The sequence below is a fragment of the Myotis yumanensis genome, unplaced genomic scaffold, assembly GCF_028538775.1.
Source record: "Myotis yumanensis isolate MYYU_CA2020_CCGP unplaced genomic scaffold, mMyoYum1.0.hap1 SCAF_10, whole genome shotgun sequence".
Classification (NCBI taxonomy): Eukaryota; Metazoa; Chordata; class Mammalia; order Chiroptera; family Vespertilionidae; genus Myotis; species Myotis yumanensis.
In genome coordinates, this window is record NW_027223761.1 from 2,733,277 (window position 1) to 2,739,798 (window position 6,522).

Consider the following 6,522-nt stretch of genomic DNA (forward strand, 5'->3'; position numbering starts at 1 on the left):
CGTGCGTTCTCCCCGCGTCACGTCCTCCGAAGGCTCGGGTGTGGACTGTGCGGGGATGGGCCAGCCCAGCCCATATATATGCTCCGACCTGCGCCTGATCCCCTGGGAGGGCTGCTGATGGCCCTGATAAAAAACTAACCTCCCGATAAGATCTTTATTCCCATCAGCGTTCCGGATTTGGGGGAGAGGTGGAAGGACTTAGAAAAATTCGGAATAGAGAGATCTCTATCGTCATCTCCTCCTTGGGGCATGGCTGGGGGACAAGCCCAAACCACATGACCTCGGCGAGGTGGGGAGATACGTGCTGGCTCGGAGAGAAAGCTCGCTAATCGTGTCATAAAGTAAGTGCTGGCGATCACGCTTGGCATCCTTGGTCTCATGTCCTCCTCGAGCCACCCCGTGAGCTGCGCATTGGGGAGGAGCATGCTGGGAGGAGTGGGGGTCACCAGGCAGAGGGAAGACAGCGGGGAGCCCCCTGGAGTAGGAGTAGCTTTAGGCGATGGTGCAGACGGTAGTAATCGTGGGCGCTTGAGATCCAGTCTCCTTCAGACACCTGGGCCCAAGCAGCATTGCCCTCGTGCGACTCTGATGCTGGAGGAAGTGGTGCCCGCGGGCAGGAGGGACTCATCCACCAGCAGCACCGAGGACCCAGCAGGCGGGGCTGGGCTGGGTGCTGCCAAGTCAGGAGGCACAGGTGGTCCCTGCCTCCAGGCAGCTTGCAGGCCAGGCCAGGGGCTCCTGAGCTCAAGGCCCAGAGAAAAGGGAACGGAACGGAAGGGCTGGGCGGGCTGCGTGGGCTCGGGCAGCTCATGCCCCATCCCATAGGGCAGCCCCCGCTCAGCTCGGACGGTGTAGGATGCGGGCCGGTCGGCCAAGCTATCAAGGAGAGTTTGAAGTCCGCATATTGATGTGGACCCCCTTGATTTTTAAAGGTTAGCAACTAATTAAAAAAAAATTTTTTTTTTTTAAATCCAGCAGGTGGGGGCTGGATGCAGCTGGCAGGCTGTGCAGCGTTCCTTTCTGGCCCAGAGGTGGGAGTGCGGGGGTTGGGGGGGTGGGGGGGGTGGAGGGGACGAGGGTGTTCCACTCATGGCCAAGTGGCTAAGAGGCGGAAGCCTCCAACCATGTCAACCTTCCCTCCGCGGGTGAGAGAACACCCCCAGCATCCGACACCCCGAGGTGCGGAATAGCTGCCCCTCTCGATCCCCCGAGTGAGCCCCCGGGAGGCCCTGGCCTTGGAGCGAGCTTGTCTGCCAAACCAGACCAGGAAGGAGTAACCGCTTTTAAAGAGTCTCACCGTCCGGGAAGGCGCAGCCGGGCCAGAGCTCCTGCTCAGCCTGAGGAACAGGCTGCCCAGCACCTGCCACCTTCTGGCCAGGCCAGGAGAAGGGGGTGTCTGGTTCCTCCCCGGCCCCGGGTCCCGCGTGAGAGCCGCCCAGGTCTGTCCCTAGCACGGAGGCTGGCCTCGCCCGGGGCTGAGGTGGCAGGTGGGTGGGGGCTCTGTCCTACCCTCCCCGTGGCACATTAAAAGTCAGTTTGGGCCCTAGCTGGTTTGGCTCAGTGGGTAGAGCATCAGCCTGCAGACTGAAGGGTCCCGGGTTTGATTCTCGTCAAGGGCACATGCCTAGGTTGTGGGCTTGATCCCCAGTAGGGAGCGTGCAGGAGGCAGCCAATCAATGATTCTCTCTCATCATTGATGTTTCTATCTCTCTTTCCCTCTCCCTTCCTGTGTGAAATCAATAAAGATATATTTCAAAAACAAAGTCAATTTGGTGGATTTGACCCCCATGGGAGGTGATTGGTCACGAGGGTGCCTGCCCCTGCCCCTGCGATGTGAGACAGTGAGAGATGGCTGGGTGCAGCTGACGCCCAGCTCGGCCCAGGCCAGCGGGGCACCGGGCCTCTGGCCCAGGGCAGCCTGGGGGAGAGAAAGAAAGTTGTCTCTCTCTACGCTAAATGACGGAACAAAGCAGTCGTGATGGTCTTTGTTTTGAAAGCTCTTATGTTTGAAATGATAAGAGGTTTAAACACTGTCATTTTGGAGTTAGTTTCTGTTGTTATCGATGCCCCGAGGGGCCCAAGCCGAGAGGTCGAGTCAGCCTCCAGGGCCAGGCACACCCGCCCATTTCCAGGCTCCTTCTGTGAACTGGACCCGCCACCCCCAGGGCTGTGTCAGATGTTGGGGGAGCCACGTCAGGGTCTGGAGGCGGGTGGAATGAGGAAACTGAGGGAAAACCTGCCTCCTCTTTGCTGCAGGGGAAGGCACAGGCCTGGGTGGCACCGCCCAGCAGTGAGCCGCGGTCTTGGAAGGGAAGGGAGGGGCTCACAGCCGAGTAACAGAGAAGGGCCGCCGCCTGGGCCCTGGGGTGGGGAGAAGGCCTGGGCAGGGATGGAGCTCAGTGCCCGGTGCCACTGCGCCTCTGGCGCCCTGTGCCGGGGCATCCCACCCGCTGGACAGGGAGGTGGGCGGCAGGTCGCTGGAAGCATTTAGGACAGCTTCTCGTTGCTCTCGCCTTCCTGCAGGCCCGGGACCCCGAGCCCTGGGATTGGCATCCACGCCGTTAGGAGAGGCGACCCCTCAGCCCAGCTCTGGTTTCATGGTTTTTGTTTTTAATAAATATTTTTATTGGTTTCAGAGAAGAAGGGAGAGGGAGAGAGACATGGAAATATCAGTGATGAGAGAGTCATCAATTGGCTGCTTCCTGCCCACAACCTGGGCATGTGCCCTGACCAGGAATCGCACTGAGACCTCCTGGTCCGAAGGCCGACTCCCTACCACTGGGCCACCAGGGCCGGGCCCAGCGCGGGTTTCCATTGAAGAGCCCGCCCCTCCCAGTTGGTAGCCTCCCCTTATGACGACCCTGTGAAGCCCACGGAGTCGTGTGGCAGCGTCCACCGGGCAGGCCCAGGGCCTCTCCCGCCCATGGGGCAGTCACAGGGCACCTGGTCTGCCACCCCGTCCCGGCCCCCGGGCAGGAGCGCCAGGCGGTCAGAGCCCCGGCCACGGGTGTCGGGTCGTCACTGACACTCCGTGTGGAACAAGCCCAATCTCCTGACGCTGCAGACGGGGAGCGGAGGGCTGGGGTGTGTAACTAGCCCACAGCTCACAGCTGAGTTGGCGGTGCCTGGGACCGGCTGTGGTTCTGGGCTGGGAGAGCTCTGTGCAGGTTGAGGCCGGAGAAGGCTGCCACCTCCGGGCAGCTCTCCAGGCTGCAGGGGCCAGAGCTGAAGCCCTCCCCTCCCTCCTGAGTCCCGCCCACCGTCTCCGGGACCTGTGATCTGAAGCTCTATCCACTGAGGGAAACCGGCTGGGGCCACATTTATCACTTTAAGAGTCAGGAATAGATTCCTTCCTGGCGACGATTTCCCTGATGTTAGAAACTAGGGTGGTCTCCACCTGTTATGAGTACAAATAGATTCCGTGGGAAAATATTTATAGTTAACATGATAATTTATAGCTCAGTATATCTGTCTCTATTTAGATAGATAAATATATCTGTTTTTCAAAGTGGCATTAGCAGCTGTAAAGGTGGGAGAGGTGGTGTGACTACGGTTTCATGTTGCCAAAGAGACATTCAAGCACATGGAGCCAAGGGGCAGTTCCACCAGGGTGAGACCCCGGGGCCTGTGCACGTAATACCCACCTTGACCACCAGGGGTCGGCCTTTCACCCTCTGTTTCCCCCTTGGAATCCATTTGCTCCCGCAGGCAAACCCAGCAAAGACATGGTCCTCTCTCAGTTGGAAACATCTGTCTTTTAAACATATTTTTATTGATTTCAGAGAGGAAGGAAGCAGCATAGAAACAGCAATGATGAGAGAGAATCACTGATCGGCTGCCTCCCGCACGGCCCCCACTGGTGCCAAGCCCACAACCCAGGCCTGTGTCCTGACCGGGAATCGAACCGTGACCTCCTGGTTCATAGGTCGATGCTCAGCCACGGAGCCACCCGGGCTGGGCAGAAGCCGCTGTCTTTTGGAGAATAATGCTGAGCATGTTCCTGATCTTAAAAGCTCTCACTGGAGAAAATAATAACAAAGATGAGAGGGGCAATTGCCCAGGTGCTGCCTCCCGGATATAACTATCGTCATATGTACTCGGGTCTTTTTCTGCCCTATGTGTGACGTTAGCAACAATTCCTGCTGCTCTGGGACTGGCACCGTCCCGAAGCTCTTCTATAGATTAACGCATTGAATCTTCACCCCAGACTGAGAAGGGGGGACAATTTTCCCCGTCATTCTTTTATAGATAGCATTTGTACAGCCTGATTGATATGTATGTGATATCTCATAAATGCCACCGTTTCGGGGTGTAGTTTAGTACGTTTTAGTATATTCATGGGGCTGTGCAGCCATCCCATGATTTAATTTTAGAACATTTTGATCCCCAAAAAGAAATGCGGTACACATTAATAGTCAACCGTCACTTCCAGCCCTGCCCTTTCCAACTAGAAGAGAAGATTCTTTTATTATTAATTAATGAATGGATGGCTTTTTATTGTAGTAAGAACATTTAACATGAGATCTACCCTCGTAACATAATTTTTTCTTATCCTCACCGGAGGATTTTTTTCCATTGATTTTTAGAGAGAGTGGAGGGGAGGGAGGGAGGGAGGGAGGGGGAGAGTCAGAGAAGCATTGATATGAGAGAAACATCGGTTGGTTGCCTCCCGCACATGCTGGACCGGTGTCGGCGTTGAACCTGCAACTCAGGTACATACTCTAGACTGGGAGTTCAACCTGTGGCCCGTCAGTGTGCGGGCCAACACTCTAACCACTGAGCAATGCTGGCCAGGACGCAACAACATTTTCAGTGCACAGTGGAGTATTATTAACTATAGGCACAAGGTTACGTAACAGACCCCTAAACTTATTCATCTTGCATAACTTGCATTGCTGAAATAGGCCTGTTGAATAGCAACTCCCCACTCCCCTCTCCCCCTAACCCGACAACCACCATGCCGCTTCTGCTTCTGAGTGTGACGATGTAAGATACCTCAGAGACCTGGGACCATATAGTACTCATCCCTCGGGCACTGGCTTATTTCACTTTGCCTAAATCCTCAGGTTTCGGCCTGTTGCAAATGGCAGGGTTTTCTTCTCTTCGTGACTGAATAATACCCCCATTGCATGTCGGTACCACGGCTTCTCCATCCGTTCATCGGTTGGTGGACGCTTGCCGGGCTCCACATCTCACTATTGTGAATGACGCTGTGATGGGTACGTGGAGCGGCTATCTCTCCGAGACCCTGATTTCAATTCTTTGGGATAAAAATCCAGAAGTGGGGTTGCTGGGTCTTATAAAAATTCTATTGTTCACTTTCTGAGGAGCCGCCATGCTGTTTCCTACAGTGGCCGCACCACGTGACACTCACATAACAGGGCACGGGTTCCAGGTCTCACCAGCCCGGGCGGATGTGTGTGTTTTGCCAGTGGCCACCCTCCCAGGCGTGAAGGGAGAGCTCATGGGCGTTTTCATTTGCGTTTTCCTGGTGATTAATGAGGGAGGAGCTATTCTTGTCTCAGAATTACAGAATAGAAAACAGACGTCCGAGATGAGCTGACCTAAGGTCGCAGGACTGGTCACAGGCCTGTATTTTTTGAGGCCCTACTGTGTGCCTGGTACTTGAACCCGGACCAAGAGCCCCGGGCTGTGCCGGCCTGCCCTACGTTGCCCTGTCTTCCAGGGGCTTCGCAAACCTGTAACCCTGCTGTTTCTGATTCTGCCCTTTTCTCCTAACGTCATGTTAGCATGGTCTCTCATGGCATCCAATGTTCGCAAACACGACTGTGAGGGGTGGCGGAGGCGGTGAGGCAGCCACAGATTCTTCTGTCACCTACAGCAGCGGTCGCCAGCCGGTGGTCCGCGGAGCGCGGCTGGTCCATGAGGTCCGAAAGGTTTGCGACCGCTGAGTCCTACAGCATCTCTCACTTCTGGGGCCGCCTCTACCCAGCTGCAGCCAGCGGTTCTGGAGGAACCTGTCAATCACCATCCACAGCGTGGGGACCAGGTGGCCAAGTGGAGCCCATCATAGTGCCACGTGCCCTGGCCACATGATTGGTCCAGGGCTGGACACATGACCTGAGGTGGACCAATCAGACCTCCCTGGTGCTCTGCTCATTTCCAAGCCTTAAGGATGCCAAGGGCTGGGGCAGGGGTGGCAGGGCCCTTTACCAGGAGGAGGCTGCCGAGAGAAAGCTGGCAGGAGAAGAGAATCAGAGATGACGGAAGGGACAGAGGCCCTTGGGTGAAGGGGTTGGGAGGGGTAGGGAGCTGGTGGGTGTTGATTTCTTGGGCGCAGCCAACGAGCTCCGCGGACCTGCTGCGGTTCTGCATCCTGGGCCCTACATCCTTCCAGTGAGCGTCCTTTCCGACTAAGCCAGCTGGAGTTGGTTCCCCGCCCTGGTGGTCCGGACTGGATTCCAGAGCCCTGCCTGACTCTGACGCACTTCCCAGGCCCAAGCAGAGGCACCACTCATATTAGTGCCATGGAAATGAGACCGTTTATTAAAAATCAATACG